The sequence below is a fragment of the Mesoplodon mirus genome (genome assembly GCF_964341445.2).
Source record: "Mesoplodon mirus genome assembly, chromosome: 5".
NCBI lineage: Eukaryota > Metazoa > Chordata > Mammalia > Artiodactyla > Ziphiidae > Mesoplodon > Mesoplodon mirus.
Window position 1 is genome coordinate 58,705,672 of NC_138980.1, and position 20,861 is coordinate 58,726,532.

Sequence of the window (20,861 nt, forward strand, 5' to 3'; positions counted from 1 at the left end):
TAAAACTAAGGAACTAGCTTTGAGGAGTAGCAAAGAAGCAGTTCAGAGTATAGAAGTACCAGATACTCTACTGCATAGCTTTGGGTAGGAGATGGGAATTATCTGCTTACAGCAGGCTCAGGCTGCAGGGTTTTGCAGAAGGTAAGTAAGGATACTGGGGCACAGCACCAGTACTGCTGGGTTGGGAAATGGCTCACTTACACTCTCCATGGAGGACAAGTCATGACAGGAAAGTTACGGTTACAGAGCAAAACCAAGCAAAGCAAGGGGATGCCGCCTGATGTGATACATGTTTAACATCTTCCAGAAAATAGTGGCTTCATGTAGATTTACGCAGGAAGCGACTTTGTGCAAAGGGTAAAGGGTCAAGATGGCTCAAGTTTGAAAGGAATAAGGGAGAGATTTTTCCACTACAGTCTTGGAGATCTTTTGTTCTCCACACTTAACATCTCTTCCAGGCAACACTACAGACTCTCACTATTCAAAGTGTCGTCCATAGACCAGAAAACTCAGGATCACCTGGGAGCTTCACCTCAGATCTACAGAACTTGCATTTAACATGATTTCAGGCAAATTTTTTGCACATTAACGTGTGCAAGCAGCACAGTCATCATACATACCCAAGGACCAAATCTGGACCCACAATAGCCAGAACAAAAAGAAACAGGTATTTGTCTCTTAGAGATCAAGCCTAGAAGAAGGAAAATATCAGTACATATAAATCATGTTTATAAGTGTGCTTAGAGGGCTAGAAATTATTAGAATTTTAGAATTTCATAGTTCTCAGTCTGCTTTTTACAAGAAAAAGCTCACTGGCCATAGGATGAGAAAGAACGTAGGGCAAGCATCAATGTTGGAGTAAACTCTGGCTCTTGTGTGGGTTGTGTGCAGTCCATTTTATGGGAATTTGAGCCCAAGGCAGAAGAACTTTAAGGAAGGCACCAGGAGATTGCACTCAACTTTCTAATTCTGGAGCATTCCCATCCTGAATGTTTTAGAAGAGGCTGAATTTGGTTTGGACATCTCATTAAGCATTTAAGGAGACCCATAACATGTTAATAAATGTAAAGATAATTTCAAAACAACTTATATCTCCTAACTTAGGAAAGCACATTCATTCTAGGAATTTTCTAGCTGCCCCCAGCCCTAACACTCTCATGTTCTTCCTATCCCACCACCAGGTGGGGCTAGTGTGCAGCCAAGGTGAAAATCACTGCTCTAAACCACCCCCTCACTTTACTGCAGGGGAAAGTGAGGAACCCAGGAGTGAAAGGGATGAACCTAAGGCCTTGGGTCTGGAATTCCAGCGTCCTGACATTAAATCCAATGAGTGCTGCAACCAAGGTCCTGGTGAAAGGGAGAAAGAATAAAGAGACTGGAAAATAGGCTTGGTGGGGAAGAACTGGGAGGATGCCTCTATTTACAGAACAGAGGATGAAAACATAGCAAAAGAGACAGGAGCAGGCTGAGAGGAAGGAACCAGCCACCAGGGAGGTGAAGGGATGGTTAACACTGTCGCAGGCCTCAAAGAGGTAAAGCGAGTAGACGGAGGGAAGGCCTTTGGGACTGGCCATTGGGAGGTCATTCGCATACAGCGCAGCTTAATGGTTTACATAGTTCCAAAGCCAGGCTGCCTGAAAGGCATTTTGGGGCCATGTGAGAACATCATGTGTCTCTGTTAGCTTACCAGCTCGGTAACTTTGGACAATGTAATTTATCTTTCTATCTCAGTTTTCTCATCTGTAAAATGTGTATAAAATATTAGTACTTGCCTAATAGGACTGTCATAAGTTTAAATCAGCTAATACATGTAAAGCACTTAGAATGGCTCCTGGCACAGTGTGTGTGTGTCATCAATATATATTAGTTATTATTATTATTGTGGTTATTGGTGGTGAGCTTTGAGACATGATTTTAATTAGCTAGTGGGAGAGGTGTCTGATTTTATAATGTTCTTATGGGGTTTTGCATCTCAGCCAGCATCTCTGCAGAATAATCTCCAAGTTAGCAGTTACTAAAGAGTTCAGAAAGATAACTGCAGTACTGTTTGCAGAAGTGAGGCAGACCTAACCAGGCCTCACTGAGGCCTTTTTGTGATAGAATGGACTGTCTACCCTGGTACTCCAGTATCTTATACCCCACCTGGAACTTCAGTAACCCAGTACTACTAAATTAAACTGATCATCACATTTTAGCTGGCTTAGTTGTACAGGATACACTCACCCTGCAGAATATCATCCCCTGTATCACAGTGCTGGCAGGAGACCTACTCCTTACTTGCACAGAGTCGCCTGTTGGCCTCTACCTGGTCGCCCGTGGGACCCCATGCACCAGGGACTGCGCATTCGGTAGGGAAGGGGAAAGTGGACAGGAGACAGGAAGGGGTGGGAGAGGGAGGAGAGAGGGAAACTGGCTCATTGCACACTCTAGAAATCACTCTGTAGATTACAGATACCCTGAAACACAGTAATTGGAGGAAAACCCCACAAACAACCTGCCACCAGCAGCAGCCAGGGTGTGGAAGTCCTGGGAACCAGCCCTGTGTGCTGTGCTGTCCCTGTGATCAGGCCACTGGGTGTCACTCTTAGTGTATGTTCATTTGGGGTCAGGTTTCTGAAGATGGTCCAGCATTTGCTGAAGCCTCCATCCTCTTCTCGCAGCTTCCCTCCCTGTGCTGGTGTACCTCCCCTGGAAGTTTTCTGACCACATGGGCAGTATACTGAGAGTAAAACTGCCCCAGAAGCTGACTTCTGATCTACACATGGGGGAATAGCCTGTCTGTCATGGAAGTAAGCAGAGCCCAGCAACAGTAACTAACTTATAGCAGCGGCAGCTTGAAAACGAGTTTGTTTGGTTTTTTTTTTTTTTTTGGCTACGTTGGGTCTTCGTTGCTGCACGCGGGCTTTCTCTAGTTGTTGCGAGTGGCTTCTAGAGCGCACGGGCTTACTTGCTCCGCGGCATGTAGGATCTTCCTGGACCAGGGCTTGAACCCATGTCCCCTGCACTGGCAGGTGGATTCTTAACCACTGAGCCACCAGGGAAGCCCTGAAAACGAGTTCTTAAAATATAGAATTTCATTAATTTTGTCATTTGTCATTGTTATTTCCTTCTTTCTATATTCTTTATTTTTTATTTTATTAATTTATATTCTTATATTTTCATTTAATTCTTTCATTCTGTAAAATCGAACACTTAGATGAAATAGAAATTAAACCCAGAAAGAAGGACTGGGAGGAAAAACAAGAACAGATAAAACCTTTAGAGAAATAGAAATCATGTTAAAAAAAATCTTTTACTGTTATTTACCCTCTTGAGAACTTAATGTATTTTTTCAGTATGAAGATTCATGTCTTCATTCTGGAATATTCTCAGTCATTTTCCCTGTGAGTACTGACTCCCTTTCAGCCTTTCCTTCTGGGAGTTCTATTAGATTATGTTGGGCCTCTCATTCTATTCTGTCTGCTTGGTTAATCCTTTTGTAGTTTCTACAGCTACATTCTGGGTGATTGCTGCAGATCTGTGTTCAGGTTCCTGGATTTTTTTTCCTCTGCGGTGCTGAATCTTGTATTTAACCTATCCAGTGGATCTTTAATTGCAGTGCATTTTTGTTTGTTTCTAGGAGTTGTTATTAGGTTACTTATCAAATGTGTCTTTTTTTTAAATCAAATTTGTATTTTATCAAAAAATTTTTGGTTGTTGTATTTGGCTATTTATCAAATTTGTCTGTCCATAATGCTTTGTTCTTTCATTATGGTTCCTAATTTTAAAAATCTTTTTTTTTTTTTTTTTTTTTTTGCGGTACGCGGGCCTCTCACTGTTGTGGCCTCTCCCGTTGCGGAGCACAGGCTCCGGACACGCAGGCCCAGCAGCCTTGGCCCACAGGCCCAGCCGCTCCGCGGCATGTGGGATCTTCCTGGACCGGGGTACAAACCCGTGTCGTCTGCATCGGCAGGCAGACTCTCAACCACTGCGCCACCAGGGAAGCCCCCTAAAAACCTTTTAAGTTACTTTAACACACTTATTTTAGGTCTCTTACATTTCCAGTTCTTTTATTTATCATTCTTGCTATGCTAATTCACTGGCTGGTTACAACTGCTGGTCCTCTCTCCAGGTAGTTAATTTCCTTTTGTATTTGTATCTCTTTAACTGTGAACTACCCTGAATGAGTCTTCAACATTTAAAAGAAAAAAGGGTGGGGGGGCTTCTCATGAGCCCTGCACTGTGAAAGTATCCTTATAGAGTAGTTTTTGCAATTGTTTCTGTTGTCTTCCTAGAGAATCAACATCCAAGGGCCAGTTTTAATCACTTACTCCCCTGATTGGGATTCCTGGAGAGTGCAGGGTAAATTCAGATCCTACACCTTCTCAAGTAGCGAGTGTGGAGGTTTGATTTTTTTCCTCACAGATGCATGGCTTCTTCAGGGTTTCCTTGGAAGGTGGAAGTAAGTTTTCTAATTCCTTTTTGATGGAAAAACAACACTTTCAGGCTTCAAGCTTCACGCAGGGAGCAAATGTCCAGCTCTCCTGCTTTACATAGGCCCACGGTCATGTCTAATAAGGGGGGGTAGGGGGGGTGGGCATTAGAAGACCAACCCAGCTCTGAGGACCAGCATTCAGGCTAAGAACCCTCAGGGTCCCCATGGCATCTCCTCCCACGAACCTGTAGGACTCTGAATTCCGCACTTGTTTCTGGCTCCCACGGATTTCCCTTTCTTTCTTTAAAGCTAACTGTGTATTAAAATATTTATCTTTGTAACATTTTATCCTACCTTGACATTGAGCCATTCAGTTTATCTTCTGGTTTTCTTATCAGAAGTTTTCAAACAGGGTCCTCTGAGCTGTGGGGGCAGAAGGAGAAGTGACAGGGTTACTGACCCTTCCCCACTCGAAACCCTTCCCTCTACCTTGGTTTAAACAGGCAGCTCTTCTTGTACCCTGCTCTACAACAGACTAGCAGTGTGACTCTGGCAAGTACTTAATCTCTCCGTGCCTCAGTTTCTCCATCTGTAAAAAGGGAACAATAACAGTGCTGCCTCACAGGACTACTGTGAGGATTAAATGAGATAATATACATGAAGCAGTCATGTCGTGCCTGGTTCAAAATAAGCACTCAGTAAGTGATCTTTGAGCTTTGAATTACTGAGCTCCAAGTTATATTTCTTTTTAAAAATGATTCTGAACAAAACAAACAAAAAAACCCCAGTATCTTTTTAGATCCAGATGGGGCTTTCAAAACTATCTAGATATATTCTAGACTGGATACTTTCTAAAAGACCTAGTTTGAAAATTCTTTACTTCTACGTCAACACTATAGTAGGAAGGTTAGTTTTAGCCAAGCTTGGAACCTAGCAGGGTGGGCATAAAGATCTCTATTGTTTATGATCATTTTCTTCCAGCCCCCTGACATTCTTTCAACCCCACTTCCCATCCCTTAGCAATTCTATTCTTTTCTTGATGATTTACAATGAACTTGTTGTAACATTTGTACAAGCTTCCTTCTGACTAGAGTCAGCCTTGCTTTATGGTTTCTCAACGTTCTGTCACCTGTCCCCAGATTTTGCTAAAATCGCCTAACTATAATGTCATTTAATGGTCTAACTTTACATATATGGTAACCTCTTCTACATTTCCCATGAAAGTGGGGACTATGTAGTTTCATGGAAAAGACAGGGTTAAGGGAAGGGCTTTGCTGTGTTTCATGAAAGAAGGTGCTTTTGGGAGGGGCACTTTCATTCCTGCTTTGATCTACTCAGCAATTGTTCAGCTCAGTTCTGCACTCATGAGCCAGTAACAGCTTTTCTTACTTGGGAGCACGATACATTATGAATCAATGAGATGATGAGTCAGGGTTTAGCGATGAGTAATGTGGGTTGATGGTCTTCCACCACATCCCAGTGTGAAGTGCATAAAGTGGCAGTTCTATGGCCTTAATTCATGTGCAAGAACTCTATCATCTTCAGTGACACGGTGAGATGCTCTCTTTGGGTCCAGGGAAGAGACAGGAAGTCAGAGTACGCCTGCTTCTCTGCAGGTTGCTCATATTGTTATGACATCTGCATAACAGCTGACTATATTCCTAGTATCATCTGAAGGTCCAAGCCCTTCAAGGTCAATAGGGTCCTTTTAAGTGAATAGGGTTGTTCCAGTGCTACCAAGAGTTTGGAGCTATGGTCACTGTTGAGTTGGTGACCTGGATAATAGTTGATGGGTATAATTGGTATGAAACATCCAGGGCTACACAGAGCATGTTGTCAAATGTCCAGTGGAAGCAGAGAGAATATTAAGCCAGGTGCATCCAACCTCTTAATGCTACTGTGGTTTGAAGATATAATGTGGTTGAGAGTAGGATAGAAGTCTCAGTATCAGAAGGTTGTGATTATTTGAATGGAAGGCTGGTGACCACATCAGCTTACCATGGAGTGTCTCAGCTTACAGCACAGTCTCAGCAGCAAGTCTGACATTCTAATACTCAGAGAGGGTGGTCAGAGCCAGTCCTGGAATGTTATAGATATCATGTCAAAGGCAGGACAGCAGGGAAAGTATGGGCTCTTTCTTCCCAGTCTTTTAAAGGGCCAAAGCCTGACACTTTCTTCAGAAGGCCAATAGCTGCCTCATTGCCAAAATAAATCAGGGCCTCCTTGGTCAAAAGCAAGGCTATGTTTCCATCACTGTAAGTTAACTTATATATATGATGTGAGGTAATGACCCAACTTCATTCTTTTGCATGTGGCCATACAGTTGTCCCAGCACCATTTGGTGAAAGAGTATTCTTTCCTCCATTGATTTGGCACCTTTGTGGAAAATCAATTGATCATAGGTACATGGGTTTATTTCTAGACTCTCAATTCTATTACAATGATTTATCCTTAGATAGTACCACACTGTCATAATTTCCATTGCTTTATAATAACTTTTGAAACTGTGAGTTCTTCAACTTTGTTATAGCCAATAGCTTTGGCTATTCTGGTTCCCTAAAGTCTCCATATGAACTTTAATATCAGCTTGTCAATTTCTATTTAAAAAGGGAGCTTCTGGGCTTTTGATAGGGACTGCATTGAATCTGCAGATTAATTTGGGGGTATTGCCATTTTAACAGTATTAAGTCTTCCAAATCCATGAACATGAGATGTTTTTCCATTTATTTATATCTTTCTTTCAACAATGTTTTGTAGTTCCCAGAGTATAAGTTTTGCATTCTTTTGTTAAATATATTTCTAAGTGCTTTATTATTTTGGGGGCTTTGGTAAATCGTTTTCTTAATTTCATCTTTGGATTGTTCATTGCTAGTTTATTGAAAACAACTAATTTTTGTACATTGTTTTTATATCCTGCAAACTTACTAACCTTGTTATTAGTTCTAATAGTTTTTTAAAAATTGGATTCCTTATGACTCCACTTATAAGATTGTCACCTGACACTAGAGATAGTTTTACTTCCTTTCTAACCTGAATGCCTTTTATTTCATTTTTTTGGCCCCAGTTTCCTTTAAATCTTGCGATCTTCCGACCTCACTCATCACCTGGGGGTGAGAAGGGCAGTCCAGTGTCAGCTCTGTATCCTCAGGTGCTCTCTCTCTTTCTGCTGTCCCCCTCTCAGTCTGGGCTGTAGCCCCTGGCCTTGAAGGCGAGGGGGCTAATAGGCGCAGGTGAGAGCGGGAAGGAGGAGGAGGCAGAGAGGACGCGGGCGCCGGGTCCGCGCGCTCCTCGGACCCGACTGCCAGGCAGAAGCAGGGCTGGCAGCGCCTGCTCGCGCGCACCCCGACTATTGCAGCGCAGCGGCTCGGGAGCCCAAAGGGGGTGTGGACCACAGGGAGGCAGGGTGGGGGCAGCGCGCGGGGCGCCGGGCTCCGCTGGGCAGGGCGTCCCCACCCGGGCGCCGCGAGCAGCAACCCGCCCCAGGACCCACCTCTCGGCCAGCGTCGGGAGCCAGAGGCCCCTGCCAGGGCCCCTGCGACCGGTTCATGAATCCTGGTCCTCGGCTGGGGTCTCGAATTCCAAGGCGAGCAAAGCGAAATAGGAGAGCTCGACATCCATGATGCGGGCTCTCGGGGTGGCTGCGCAGGGGGCGCGGCCGCTCGCTGCTGCCACCTGCTGGACGCGTCGGCGCGTGTCCAGGCCCCGCCCCGCCCGGGCTTCTCCCTGGGTCCTGGGCTGTGAAGGGGGTCGGATGGGACCCTGTGTCCTGCGGCCAACAAGGGGGTGCTTGAGCGCTGTTTCCCTCCCTTGATTCTGGGGTCTAAGGGCTAGACCATGATAGGAAAATAGACCCTTCATCGGGAGGGGCTGTGAAGAAAGGATTGGCTTTGCAGGAAGACAGTGTTCACTTCCAACTCTGCTTCTCACCAGCTGGGTGTAGTCTGGTCTTGAGCAGGTGACTGCTGTCTCTGCCTCTTCGTCCCCAAGTGTAGAAGGTGGCGACTGGGCATGTGGATAAGAGATTAGGGGTTCCTCCAGTCTGCTAACTTCTGTCCTTACCTCCCCCTTCATACCCCTTATCACTGACTCATTTGTTACAGTTATTTATCATCTCTGTCCCGAGAATGTTAGCTCCATGAAGGAATACATGTGTCTGCTAACTTTACCACTGTACTTCCGTTCCCTCTTAAACCTATATTAGTGAATGCCCAACCCATAGTTGGTGCTTAATCAATATTTGTTGAATGAAACCCCCAGGTCATCTTCAATATTTCTTCCACTCTCCATACTTCAGGGTTCTATAAATGTAGGTTGCATTATTCTTTGCCAAAGTATTAATTAGGAAAACTCCATGGTGCCCTGGTCAAGAGCCCAGCCCTGGACTCATCCTGTCAGGCTCTGAATCAGGGCTCCATCACTTGCCAGATGTGTGACCTTTGGAAATTTACTCAGCCTCCCAGGGTCTCAAATTCTTCATCTGTAGATGGAGATAATGTGTACCTGCCTGACTGGGTGATTGTGCTGTGTCAAACAAGTAAACTCATTGAAATACTTAGTATAGTGCATCCACATGAAGCCCTCAATATACGTTAACTATCACTATCACTGTTTACTTGCACTCATCCGGTTGGAAGTGAACCGGTGACAAGCCCACCATCTCTTTTTCTCCTTGGGCGGCCTGCTAGACCTTTCCCCCATCCATTCCTGTCTGCTTGCATTTCGCTGCCTGGGAATGTGTGGTGAGCTCTGCTGCCATGGGGATTTTAGGGTGTGGTCCTTCCTCTGGGCTAATTACGTTGCCAAATGAGGCTGGCTTGTGTCCCTGTTTCCATCTCCTTGCAGTGTAGTACTCAGGCATGGACCAGGCAAAGAGGAGCAAGCTTCTGGTTGCTTCCCTTCTCAGTCTCCGGCCCTTCTCATGCAATTGCAGTAAGAATCTAACTCTGTCTCTTTTTTTTTTTTTTTTTTTTTTGGTGGTACGCGGGCCTCTCACTGTTATGGCCTCTCCTGTTGTGGAGCACAGGCTCCGGACGTGCAGGCCCACTGGCCATGGCTCACGGGCCCAGCTGCTCCGCTGCACGTGGGATCTTCCCAGACCGGGGCACGAACCCACGTCCCCTGCATCGGCAGGCGGACTCTCAACCACTGCGCCACCAGGGAAGCCCTCTGTCTCTTTATTTCACAGGCTTGTAAGTATCTGAATCAAAGTGCTTTCAAAGCAGCATAAATTCATATATGAAGGTGCTATGGTCCTGAGTCCTTTCTCTCTATTCCAGGCTGAGATTAACTTCCTTCTCCAGGACTAAACATTTTCCCCAGTTGGGTGAACTCAGCTTAATGAAACACCCCAGTACTTCCCAGAACCTCACAATTAACAAAATGCTTCCAGGGATCTTTCTGATTTTCTCCTCCCAACCACTCTGTAAAGCCCACAAGGCAGGTGTGACATTTGATAGCTAAGGAGCCCCACCCTTGTATAGCAGCTCAGCCTCTCAGCCTCACACTGGGGCAGGGGGAGCTCCAGATTTGAATGTGGGAACCCACACCTCTTTTTCTAGGGTGCTTTTCACCTTACCCAGCTGGCTGTGATGAATTAGACTGTTGAAACTTGGACCATTTAAAAACCTCAAATAACTTCTAATGGGAAAACATCTTCTTTCCCCTGCATAACTATGAAGACATGAAGAAAGGGGTCAATAGAAATAAGACGGTACTACCCCCATGAGGATGTCCACATCAATAGGTGGCCACCGGGAAGGGGCAAGAGGAAGCCTGCACTGGGTTTCTCCATGGGGCTCGGCTAGGAAAGTTGTCAGAAGACCTGTATCTTGGCTCATTCCTTGCAAGGGAATGGAATCAAGACCTGGGAGCAGAGGATTGCTTTGTTTAGAAGTTTGTTTTGAACTTTGTTTTGATTCCAAGAAGGGTGATGAACAAGTCTCATCCAGAAACAATAAAATATTCCTAGATGTTGGAAAACCACCTGGTGAAACCTTTGGGACACACTTTTTCTGCCTTTAACAAGGGGAAAGAGGAAACGTCTCTGGGCCAGCTTCACCCATGGCTGCCACCTCACCCTTCACAAGCTGCTGCCTGGGCTGCCCTCATTAAGGCTCTCTACTCCACAGAGAGCTCCTATCATTCCTTCTTGAGGGGTCCTGCGACAAGTCAGGTGAAACAGGCCAAGTCAGAGTTGTCATCCTCACGATGTGGGATGATTCCAGTGCTGAGAGTGAAGCAGTAAGCAAATTAATGTATGGGATAATATATATGATCCTATTTAGGAATGTTTATATATATATATATATATAATGTGTAAATAATATATATATATACACATATATAATCTTTCTCACAGAAATGGGATCATATAGGCACTTCCCTGGTGGTCCAGTGAGTTAAGACTCCACACTTCCAATGCAGGGGGCCCGGGTTCGATCCCTGGTCAGGGAACTAAGATCCCACATGCATGCCGCAACTAAGAAGCCCTCATGCCACAACTAAAAATCCTGCATGCCACAATGAAGATCCCACATGTCACAGCTAAGACCTGGTGCAGCCAAAATAAATAAATAAATAAAATAAATATTAAAAAAAAAAAGAAATGGGATCATATATACGAGTGTCTGGAATGCAGAGCCAGAGGTCTGGAAGGATGCTCCGAATTGCCAGTGCTTGCCTCCAGAGAGGGGACTGAGCTTTGGTTAGGGGTGAATTTGTTTGAAAGGGGACTCACATTTTTACTCCATATATAGTTTGAACTTTTCCATGCATATATTACTACTGTAATGATGCCATTTTAAGCAGAATACCCGGCTTTCCTGCAGGATGGTACTTGCCTCAGCCCTCTCTGCAGGGGCTCCTTCTCGTCCTGCCCCTTTATAAACACCTCTGAAATTTCCCTCTGCAACCTCCACCTTTCAGCTCTCCCTCTTCCTGAATCCTCCTGAATCCGCTGGACATTCTTCTTAGGACCTTGTGTCAAGCCTGTTCTATTTTTTTTTTTTTTTTTGCGGTACGCGGGCCTCTCACTGTTGTGGCCTCTCCCGTTGCAGAGCGCAGGCTCAGCGGCCATGGCTCACGGGCCCAGCCGCTCCGCGGCATGTGGGATCTTCCCAGACCGGGGCACGAATCTGTGTCCCCTGTATCGGCAGGCGGACTCTCAACCACTGTGCCACCAGGGAAGCCAAGCCTGTTCTTATATCCCTTTCCACCCATCTTGGCCTCTCCATCCAGCCGGACTCTAAGGCACCCATTTTGGTGACTCACCAGCCACTGATTCTCTCACCCAGTGTCTCCCTGCCACACCTGCTTTACCAGCTGGGAACTGTCTGCTGTCCCTCCTTTGTTTCAAGGCTACTGGAAGAAAGACATAAGCTCCCATGACTGGCCCCATGGAAACTCCTAATAGCCAGCCCAGCCCATCCTTCACTGTGCCCAGCAATCCTCTTATTCCTTTCTAATCAGCTTATTACACTGCCCCACGTACCCTTCCCCACCTTCTGTTTATATTGTGGCCTTACCTGTGGCCTACCCCAAATGCCCACCTCCTTCCTCCATATTCTTGATGCCTTCACACATCACATTCTCCAGCTGGCCCACCTCAGAAGAACCCTGTCTCAAGATAGGCTCTGTGGGTACACCCTCAGGTCCACGCCGGTTTCCCTCCCTCTGGACCCTTCCACATCAGCATCCTTCTTCTTTTTGCATCTTTAGTCTATTCCTCTCTGGTTCACATTGGTGTGACGCAGAGCTTTATCCTGGCTTTTAATGGTTTCTTTTCCCTCAGTGACCGAGGAAACAAGTCATGCGTGGTGAGTGCTGTGGGTCTCCCTAAATTCTCACCTATCACCACTGGACCACTCCTGCCCCCAGTTCTGGGAAGCTTTCGGGGTTGACAGCTCAGAGGTGAGTCCTTCTTTGGGGCTTACCTAGAACTGAAGGGTGCCATCTCCACCTTGTGCCCCCTTCTGGGGCAGCCTGCCCTCAATGACTGGTTTCTACAGGAATGTAACCAGTCCAGTGACTGGTTGTTACTGGGCACCCTTGCCCCAGTTAAGGACAAATCTGAAGGGCTATGCCTACTCCCTGCACGAACCAGTGGGGGACATTGTTGGGTCTGCATTGCAGCCCACTCCTCCCTCTGCCCAGTCCTGTTTCCCTCATCCCCTTTCTGTATGGATTGTGTGAACATGTCCCCACAAGCTTCCTGCCTGCAAATCGTCCAGAGTCTGCTTCACAGGAACTGACTTCTATAGCAGGCTTTTCAAATTTGGGGAGAAATCTTGAACAGGGCTGAGAAAGATCAATAGACTGATTTCATCTGCTTGGAATACAGAGGCCAGTCTGAGAAGATAAACCTCCGTGGATCATTGTAAACTTTTGGATTCTGTAGCTTAAAAAATTCAGTTGTACAAATAAGATGTGAGAGATTTTGGCATTTATTTTAAAAAGAACTAAGGGATTCCTTAATTCTTTAGTTCATTCATTCATTCACACAGGAGAGCCTGTTCTGTGCTAGGCCTGGGCTGCACAGCGGGCATGAGGCAGCAGATACATGAGGAGGGAGACGATAAGCAAAACGCCCAGACTTATGATTACAATCTGTGAGGCAAATAAACAAGGGGCAGAAGTAGAGAATAAAAGGGGGTAGCTCTCAGAACAGGTGACATTAAATGTAAGACTGACAAGGGACCTGCACCATTTTCAGGTGGATGGATGCTTGGGCCGTCAGAGGTAAGGAACTCAGGGGTCTGCAGGATCAATGCTTCCATGCTCTGCTAAGTGGAGACCTCCAGTCATTGGAGGAATGGTTACAGGGGATTTGCTCATGGCCTTGCTGTTCAAGGGGTGCTCCAAGGACCAGCACACAGGTACCACACCATGCTCCCAACAGAGTTTCCCACGCCTTCCTAGACCCAGGATAAGGATCTGCATTTTACCAGTTTCCAGGTGGATTCATTTCCTAGGGCTGCTGTAACAAATTACAAACTTGGTGGTTTAAAACAACACAAATTTATCTTAAAGTTCTGATGTGAGAAGTCTGAAGTGGGTCTTACTGGGCTAAATAAAATCAAGGTGTTGGCTGAGCTGCGTTCCTTTTGGAAGTTCTAGGCACGAATCCATTCCTTGCTTTTTCCAGCTTTTAGAGGTTTCCCACATTGCTTGGCTCATGGTCCCTTCTTCCATCTAAAACCAGCATTATAGTAGCATCTTTAAATGACTTTCTCTGATGCTGACCTCTGCTTCTAGTTCTGCCATCACATCATCTTCTGACTCTGACCCTCCTATCTCCCACTTATAAAGATCCATGTGATTACATCTGGATAATCCAAATCTCCCCTTCTCAAATGCCATAACTTAAATCATATCCAACAAAGTCTCTTTAGTTGGGAAAGGTAACATTATTCACAGGTTCTGGGGGTTAGGGCATCTTTGGGGGCCATTGTTCTGTCTACCACACCACATAATTCACATCCATGTTAAAGTCTGTGAAGCCCTGGCCACCCTATTTTTTTTTTTTTAAAGATAAATGATGGTAGTTTATTTATTTATTTTTATTAGTTTCTGCTTTATAACAAAGTGAATCAATCATACATATACATCTGTTCCCACATCCCTTCCCTCATGCATCTCCCTCCCTCCCACCCTCCCCATCCCACCCCTCCAGGCGGTCACAAAGCACCGAGCTGATATCTCTGTGCTCTGCTGGCCACCCTATTTAAATGGTTTTTCTTTCCTACTTTCCCTGGGTGCTTACGTATTGTTGAAACCTTTACGTTATAATGCATGTATGATAAACGTGTTTTGCTTGTTTTCTTGACCCCTGTACATATGTGGTTCTGTGTAGGTTAAAATAATTCTGATCTTTATTATTAGACAGGGGTCTAATTGACGAAGGTGTTGGTTCATGTCTTCCTGGATGTCTTAAGTGGTGAAAGCTACTCTATGTGCTGGTGCTGGCTGGAATGTTTGAGAAAATCCATCTCTGCCAATTACTAATAGTAAGACCTTGGAAAAGTCATCTGACTTCTCTCAGACAACACTTATATCACTTGCAAAATGACAGGTCTAACCCCTATGTCACAGATATGGTGTGAGGACGTAGTGAGATGGAGGAAGTTGTCAATAGGGAACTCCTGTACAATTTTAAGTTGTTATTTGGTTATTTGTGGACCTTGAGGAATAAAAGCGACGCTCTCAGATTCTTTTCACAGTGTGATGCCCCTGCGAGTGCTGCCTTCTTGTACTTAAGGCTTTTAATTAACTTTGGCGTGGATCAGAAGGAAGGAAATATACACCCCTGAAATACATACCTACCTGCCCTTCATCCCTGTGAAAGAAACCTCTGGGGTATTATTTGCCAAAATCTGGATGCACAGTAGAATCACGTGGAATGGATCTAAAAGAAGACCTCCAATCACACCGCGTCCAGAGATAGTGATACATTGAGGTTGGACAATATCTAGGCATCTGAATTTTTTTTTAAACATCTTTATTGGAGTCTAATTGCTTTACAATGGTGTGTTAGTTTCTGCTTTAAAACAAAGTGAATCAGCTATACATATACATATATCCCCATATCTCCTCCCTCTTGCATCTCCCTCCCACCCTCCCTATCCCACCCTTCTAGGTGGTCACAAAGCACTGGGCTGATCTCCCTATGCTATCAGGCTGCTTCCCACTAGCTACCTATTTTACATTTGGTAGTGTGTATATGACCATGCCACTCTCTCACTTCGTCCCAGCTTACCCTACCCACTCCCTGTGTCAAGTCCATTCTCTACATCTGCATCTTTATTCCTGTCCTGCCCCTAGGTTCTTCAGAACATTTTTTTTTTTTAGATTCCATATATATGTGTTAGCATACAGTGTTTGTTTTTCTCTTTCTGACTTACTTCACTCTGTATGACATGTATATGACAAACATCTAAGTCCATCCACCTCACTACAAATAACTCAATTTCGTTTCTTTTTATGGCTGAGTAATATTCCATTGTATATATGTGCCACATCTTTATCCATTCATCTGTCGATGGACACTTAGGTTGATTCCATGTCCTGGCTATTGTAAATAGAGCTGCAATGAACATTGTGGTACATGACTCTTTTTGAATTATGGTTTTCTCAGGATATATGCCCAGTAGTGGGATTGCTGGGTCGTATGGTAGTTCTATTTTTAGTCTTTTAAGGAACCTCCATACTGTTCTCCATAGTGGCTGTATCAATTTACATTCCCACCAACAGTGCAAGAGGGTTCCCTTTTCTCCACACCCTCTCCAGCATTTATTGTTTGCAGATTTTTTGATGATGGCCATTCTGACTGGTGTGAGGTGGTACCTCATTGTAGTTTTGATTTGCAATTCTCTAGTGATTAGTGATGTCGATCATCCTTTCATGTGTTTGTTGGCAATCTGTATATCTTCTTTGGAGAAATGTCTCTTTAGGTCTTCTGCCCATTTTTGGATTGGGTTGTTTGTTTTTTTGATATTGAGCTGCATGAGCTGCTTGTAAATTCTGGAGATTAATCCTTTTGTCAGTTGCTTCATTTGCAAATATTTTCTCCCATTCTGAGGGTTGTCTTTTCGTCTTGTTTATGGTTTCCTTTGCTGGGCAAAAGCTTTTAGGTTTCATTAGGTCCCATTTGTTTATTTTTGTTTTTATTTCCATTTCCCTAGGAGGTGGATTAAAAAGGATCTTGCTGTGATTTATGTCATAGAGTGTTCTAGGCATCTGAATTTTGATAAATCTCTCCAAGTGAATAGAATATGAGCTGTCTCCTGACTCAGTAGGATGATGTAAGCTTGGGATCCATTAATAGAAGTACAGTAAGTAAAACAAAGGAGGGGACAGTGCCTTGGAGCTATATACAGAATACAAAGCTGTATTGGCCAACTGGATGGAGATCTGGGCACCCCACTTCCAGAGGAACTTGGACAAAGTCTTCACCAGAGCAAGACATGAATGGTGTGGGGACTCAAAACTACATTACATAAGGAAGAGGGGAAAGAACTTAAGGGAAAATGGCTGACTCATCCAATGTCACCCAATGAAATTTATCAATGAAAACACCAGAAAAGAAAGATGGAGAGAGACAGACAGACACATTTCCTTTTGCTTTAAAAATATTTACTAGGTCACAAAGCTAAATATCATAATGATGAAAATAGTTGACCATGAGATTTTGTTTTTTTTCCCTTAAGTAAACAGCTTGTAAAATTCCTGTCTGTTGAAAATGTTAGCCAATGTAGGAGTAAGGACTGAAATGCAGCTAGGGTGGCCTAGGCTGGATGCCTTTGCCCGAAGTAACCAAAAGGAACCTTTCTGATTTTCTCTGAGGACAGGCAGATCTGGTTTTACTTGGAACTGAAATTTTGTCTCTGTCACAGTTGACAGGCACATTCTGCTCACCTAGGATGTCCCTTTCTCCTCAGAGTCCTGCCAGCTCCAGATGCATGGAGAAAATGCCTAAGACTAGTAGAACAATGCACGTGTGCACACGCGCGTGTGCACACACACACACATGCAAGATTTGCACACGTGAAAAACAAACATCTATAAACACCTGTATTCTCACAACCACTTCTGAGGGAGAATTTTTTTGTTACCTCCATTTAATTATTATTATTATTGCTATTTACAAAGTTAGAAACATGCCAAAGAGCATACAGCTTGAAAATGGCAGAGCCAGGATTTGAACTTAGGTTGTCTGACCACAAATCTAATGCCCAAGTTGATCGCTGAGACCACAGAGTGGTGGTAACATTTCTGTTAACTTATTGGCCAATAGCTTGTCTTGCCAATTCTTCTGCCCAGAGAAGACAAGCCCCAGGGCTGGGAGGTGTTCAGGTGGGGAAGGGCATGCCCTTCTGTGTATCCATAAAACCGACTGTGCAGCCGGCTCTCAGGTAGACTATCTGAGTAGAGATGTAGCACCTTCAAGAAAAGAAGAGGGTTCCTCTGCTATTAGTCATGGATCCCAGCCCCATTAAGGCCCTTAAGCAGGTTGTTGGTCAGGTGGAGGCACTAGGTCAGGGGAGGAGGGTGTAAGGCCCTGTCTGTAAGACTACATTCCCAGAAAACAGTGTAGTTATTTTCACAGCATCAGCCCCAGAAGATGAGCCGTGGATTAAAAAGTTGCCTCTTCTGGGAGCTATAATCAGCTACAGGCAGTGCTCTCTGAAGACCATCAAGAAACTGTGAGGAGTTTCGGGGCTTTCTCTTACTGGAATATGCCTTTTTATTCGAAGATGCTGCAGACACTGTGTCTGGCATTCTCCAATTGATATAGTCCTTCTATGATGCTCAGTATGAGAGACCATCCCTCAAGTCAGATCCAGAGTGTTAACAGCTTGAAAGTCACCCTCTCACGACCACCCCTGACACAATGTGCTTCCTTATCTATGCCTCTCTCCTCCTCCTTCTCTTCTTCTTCCACTTTCTTCTCTTTGTTCCTATGTTTTGTATTTATATATATTATGACATCACCATGAAACATTCTAGCTGAAAAACTTGCCATAACACAGAAGTACATAAATAAAAAGACATCATGTTCCTTTTCCCCTACCCCCATTCCACCCCATCACCGGGCTACAGGAGGCCGGGGTGTTGTCTGCCCTGCTCACTGCTGATCCCTCATCCAGCCCAGTGAGAGGCACAGGGAGGGCACTCGATGCGCATCTGTGGAATGAATGAACAAATCGCCATCATCAGGCAACGTGAGCCCTTTCCTATACATCCGAAGTCATATATATAGTGTGCTTCTGTACGTAAATAGGACCACACTGTATGTGCTATACACAGGTTTCTTCAGTTTTTGCCTCAGAGTATGTCTTAGAGGTCTTCCCTTGACTCTCTATCTAGACCTGCTTCATGCTTTTTCACTGCTGACTAAATGCACCATCATTATTTGCCCACCTCCACACTGATGGGCATTTAGGCTCCTTCCATTTCTCACTATTTCCAGCCATGCTGCTGCACAGGCTGTGGGTGCCCAGGTGCCCAGGAAAGACACCTGAGGTGGACTCGCTGGATGGAAGGGCTCCCCCTTGCTCTCCCATTCCCTGAAAACCTGACATCCTCTTCAAGATAAGCTGAACTGAGGAGAAATTCTCTTCCCTGGCAGTGGTGGGGAGTGTCAGACCTTGGGCTTGTACTTGGCAAACACACACACACACACCCCATCCTATCCCAGCCTGCTCACTAGGGAACCTAATTTTAAAACATGAACTGATTAATTTGTCATGTTTTGTGGAAGCACGCTGAACTGAGAGTCCTGAGGTTTGAGGTCTGAGGGAGGCTTTGCCACAGAATTGCCTAAAAGTGTTGAACGAATGACTTAGTCTTTATGGGGTTCGGTTTCTTTATCTTTAACTGGAGTTGGGGAGTGGACACGTTACTGTAAGGACACTTTCACTGCTCACCTTCCAGGGTGAGGCGTCGGTTGCCTGCCCTTGACCCCAGGTTGGATGTGGGAGCCAAGAAACAGGAAACTGACGTTTTGGAAAGAGCAGTCCGCAGTCCTGGGTGAGGTCAGAGCTGGCAGCGTGGTGACCTCTGCCCCGGTCAGCAGGTCAGCAGCCAGGCCTCCTCCCTGAGCTGCTGGGCTAGTTCCTCAGCTGACCCCTGGCAAGGGCTCACTTTCACCCCTTGCAGAGGAAAGTCTGGGCGTCACTTCGCCCGTGGTGTGGTGACCTATCTGCACCTGTGACAGCCGCGTGTCTACACCACACAGACGTGGATCAGTCCTCCTGGCAGAGCTTCGGGCACTGACCAGAGTGGTGAGGACCAGGGCCCCGCAGTTCCCCTCCTGGGCTCAAGCCCTGACTCTGCTGTGCCCAGTGAGCGGGTGAGCTGGGGTGAGTCACCCAGACTCTTAGTTTGCTGATATTTAAGTAGGGGGTGAAGATTAAATGTGGACTTTTCACAGAACATGAAAGAGCTCAGTAAGCATTTATTATTATTAATGTCCACAACAAAAATAGCCTTTAAAGTAAGGTGACCAGTAATGTTCAATGAATAAATAGATAAGTGAATGAACCAGAAGTTAAGAGGCTTACATCTCGGCTCCCTCCATCAGTCCTTCAGCTCATTCAAACAGAATGACTTTTTCCTAAACTTGCCCCCAGTGCCAATCCTAGCACCTTTGCTAATGGCTTTTCCTCGGTCTGGGATTCTCTTCCCACCTATGTCTGCCTGTCCAAATTCCATCCTTCAAGGCCCCCAGTCACACCTCCTCCATGAAGCTTTCTTTGCTGTTCTCATTAGGACATACTAACTTTCTCCTTATGTCTCCAGTATATCTCTGTATACTGATGATTCCCGGAGAGGCCTTTCCCCTGAACTCCAGACTTGCGTATCCTACTGCCTGTTCAACGTCCTCAAGCAGATGGAGAATAGACTTCTTATACTCAACCTGTTCACCCAACCACTCAGCCAAGCGTGCTCGCCCTGTGGGACCCCCATCTCAGGTCATGGCTACCCTGCTCCTTGTAGGTGTTGAGGCCCAAACATGGGGAGCCATCCTTCACTCCTCCTCTCACAGCCTGCATCTCATTCACAGGCAGTTCTGCCTCTACCTTCAAAATAAGCTGGAGTATCGCCACATCTCACTACTTCCACTGCTACCACCCTGGCCCACGCCACCCTTTCCTCTTGCTTGGATTATTGCGGTAGCCTATGATAGCTCCTCTGATTCTTTCACATTGTAAGTCACATCATTCTTCTGCTCAAAACTCTGCAATGGCTGCCATTTCACTCAGAGTGAAAGCCAACCTCCTTAAAGTGGTCCAGTAAACCCTGCATCTTCAGGATGCTGTTACCTCTCCCCTTGTACTGGATAATCTTCAGTTATCCTCTGGAATCACCTCTCCACCCTTCTCTCCCCTGCTCTGTGCCCCCGGGAGGCTGGCCTCTACAGGGATCCTCAACTCAGCTCTCTCACCCTTTGGCTTCCAGTTGTGTTCAGTCAATGGAAGATGGGAGGTGAGCGGATGGAGTATTTATTCCTCTGCCCCTTGTGTACATATGGCCTTGGCTAGGCCACAGCTGTGTTCCACTATTAATAACACAGCTCCTGTCATTAGTCCTGGCCTGCATCCAGCTCTTTCTAGATTCCAACAGCCATTCTCTTGTCCCTTCAGGCTTCCCTTCAGGATGTTAATGGCTTTTTAGTCTTCCGAACCCTGGAGTGCCTCATCATCCTTGCTGGTTTTCTTTAACCCTGCCCACACTATTGTAAATAGCTTCTTCTTTAAACTCTCTTTAATTACTCCTTTGGGGGTACCCTCTGCTTCCTGCCCCGTTTTCACTCTGCTCAAGTTACACCCTCCCTTGCTCTTCCTCCAGCATGCGGGGGCACGCTCCTGCCTCAGGGTCTTTGCACTGGCACTTCCCTTTTCCTGGCAGGCTCTTCTCCTGGATGCCCATGATACCCTCTGCCCACCAT